This window comes from Euprymna scolopes, chromosome 24 (genome assembly GCF_053919585.1).
Source record: "Euprymna scolopes isolate OS-2025 chromosome 24, ASM5391958v1, whole genome shotgun sequence".
NCBI lineage: Eukaryota > Metazoa > Mollusca > Cephalopoda > Sepiida > Sepiolidae > Euprymna > Euprymna scolopes.
Window position 1 is genome coordinate 96,963,068 of NC_136505.1, and position 3,334 is coordinate 96,966,401.

The window sequence follows — 3,334 nt, forward strand, 5'->3', positions numbered from 1 at the left end:
TTATTGATAGATGTTTTGGCTAGATGAGTGTTTTTCGTGAAAGTTTGCCGAGGGGGGCACTATAGATTTGAGCTGAGTTGAGCACTAGCCATGAAAATAACGATAAAGCAGAGACAGGCTCGCAACGTCTCTTCTGTGGGAAAGAGGTTGCAGGGAAGTGAAAAGAGCATCCCCCACTAAGCTACGAAGTCTATTTGTAACTCTATGGAGGCAGGATCACCTGCTTCTAGCAGCTCCTGCCCAGATGTGGCCGTACCTAGCTTTTATATAGGTAGATAATTACATCAGGAGTGAGATATCTACTGGAGGGGTAGAAGGATCCAACCATTTTTTCAGCGATCTTGGCAATGGATTTGATATTAGTTTCCCATTTCAAGTCAGGAGTAAAGATCGCGACCAGAAGCTTGACAAAACATATAGTCTCTCCAAGACGAAAGCCATTCATGTTAACCGTTGCCAGATTGGAATCAAAGCGTTCATGGTGTAGAGATAGAAGCTTGGTTTTAGATGCATTAAAAGTAACCAAACACCTCTTTCCCCATTGTATCAAGATCAGAGGAGGGAGTATCAAAGAGAACTTTGGATGGATGATCATTTTAAATTATCAGATACTGTATGTGGGGGGAGATGGGTCACCGCCTCTGGACATCTTTCATTCGCTATTGTATCCAGCTGTCTCGACACTGTCTTGTCGCTAATAGTGTATGTATGACACTATTGTTTGCCGTTTGCAATATCAAACGATAGCCACATCGAAACATTAAGGTGTGGATATGTCGTCGGCTATAACTTGCTGGCATGGGTCGTTTCTTGAGTCTTTATTGCGTAGAGGCAGCGTTTCTATTGACGGCATTAAATGGCAGAGGGCGTATGCTGAAATTTAACGCTGGTACAAAAATAGCGAAGAAATGTATTTTTATAAAAAAATATAATTTATTTCACAAAAATGCGCCAAAAGTGCTATACACGTCTGTCGCATGCATGATCCAAGTATCAACTGTTAAAAACAGTACAATTATAATTCAATTCACCTCACTGTCTTCATTGGAAGAGAGAGAAAGGGAGTGAAAGAGAGAAAAAGAAAGAGAGTGAAAGAAAGAGCGAAAGAGAGACATTCATACATAATGTTTAAACATCTTTTTTTGTTTTTGTATACCACCATGAGTTCTTTTGGGGCTTGATCTTCTTATATCGTTTTGACTTTATTAAATATTATAGACAATTGTCACACTTGATTCGAGTCATACCTGATTGGCAATAGTTACTGAAGCCAACATTTCGTTCAATAATAAGGCCTTTCTTTCTCGCCTCTGTCCTGCCGCTGAGTCGGGATGGTTAGGATCAGAGTGTGAGGCTGCCTTGGCAGAAATAAGTCTCACTTTAAACAAATTTCAAGCTATCTAGCTGTCTTCACCGCTATGAGGACGAATTCTGCTTGGTGGTAGAGTAGAGTATCCTCTCTATTCCGTTATTATATAATGTACTTCCGTATATATATATATATATATATGTATATATATATATATATATATATATATATATATTACACAGTCGTCACTACATTATGCAGAACAAGAGGCCACTCGATGATAAGGGTTAAAGAGTGTACAGTAGAAATTGGACAATATAGTAATCAATTCGGTAAATTTGCTAACTTATATGGAACGGCTCATCAAGAACTTGTGTACATTAGACTTGAAGACAACCATATTGTAGTCAGCCGGAAAGCAGGAAAACGGAAGACAATCCCACAGTTCTAAGAATATATATACGTGCAGTTCTAAGAATATATATACAATTATATCAATACAACTTTCTCTCTGTTTGTGTGTGAGTTCGTTCTTTATAGACTTCGAAACAGCTGAACAGATTTTCTGTAAAATTTACAGAACTTTATTGTATAAGTCTGCGAGTGATTTAAGTTCAATAGAAAAATGCGGGCAAGAATTGATTATATAATGTTAAATTGTATTCTTTTTAATTCTTAATGCTGCAATATTTTATGTTATAAATTTATTATATTTTTACTAGAATATCTTGTCCTTTTTTTTTCCATGTTTAAGCTCGCATTTTTCTTTTGTAATCTATTATTCCTCAGGCTTCTAGCGAATTCACTTATTCTGTCTTTAATTTTAGTATTTTTTTTTTGGTCCCATAAATATAATATACCCATTTGTAAAACAATGTACAGCATTTGTCTGCTTTTATTTTTTCTGTTTCATTTGTTACTTCTCCTTTCGCGAGAGCGGTGAATTAGTAGCAACAACAGTCGCTGAAGCGACGTAGTTGCTATGGAAACCAGTCATAATAAATGTCGCTCAACTACTTACGAATATTTACGATTTTGAACACCAGTAAATTCATCATAACTTTTGTTTTACCGAACCACAATTGAAAAAAAGTTTTTCACAATAAAGCTGAGAAGGTGATCTATAAACTGCCATAATGGTTTGAAATTTAGTCAGAAATAAGTGAGCGGTGAAGCTTAAAACAGTTCTAAATGACTAAAACTGCCACTATACCATATATTTAAACACTAAAAAAAAAACAACAGGCTCCTTCAGTCTTAGACAGACTAAGGATACCCACGAAGGGTTGCCTGCGTTGAAATTTTTTGTGGCAGGAGGTGCGCAATCTTCAGCCACGCCTCTCCTGAGACGACATTGTTAAATGCCAGTGGCAAGTGAAGTACAGGACGACTGGAAACAAATGCCGAAATAAGCGGAGAGCATATACAGCGCCTAGAATTCCCAAATGGTCACCCATCTGATACTAACCAGGCTCAACGCTGTTTAACTTCGGTGATCTGACGAGAACCGGTGTGTCAACGCGATTATGCCGTATATAACACTGTGTTGATATATATAAGAGAGTCACTATATATCAAGGCCTGAAAGATAAGGGTTAATGACATGCAAGGTTGTCACTGAGACAAACACTTAGAGATCGTGTGTGGTGAAAGTAAGGTAGGGTTTGATCGTTCAAGTCAGGGAGAAATCAGAAACATTTTACATTGTACTTGAACACATCCATGTTGCTGTCACCTAGGAGGCATGTTAACGGAACAAAGTTCCACAAGCGGGCAGTTCTAAGAAAAGAACCCTTGTCCATGCGTTCACATTATAGCACAGATAGAGAAGAGAAGAAATTGTTGATAGATATGCTTTTAGTGAAGGCTGGCGTTGAGGCATCACAACTAAAGCTCAGACGAAAACTTTTCACGACGTGAGCCATTCATATCAAAAACCACTAAAAACTTTTGCAGATAGGTAGAAGAGTAACTTATCCTACCTTTGATGACATTTATTTGTTATATATTTGATTCTTGACCACT

At 37.5% G+C, this 3,334-nt stretch overlaps 1 pseudogene; it reads right to left on the reverse strand.

Moving 5' to 3' along the window:
* Positions 1 to 2,729: 2,729 nt before the first annotated feature.
* LOC145246920 (5S ribosomal RNA) lies at positions 2,730 to 2,846 on the reverse strand (annotated as a pseudogene).
* Between the last annotated feature and the right edge of the window lie 488 nt (positions 2,847 to 3,334).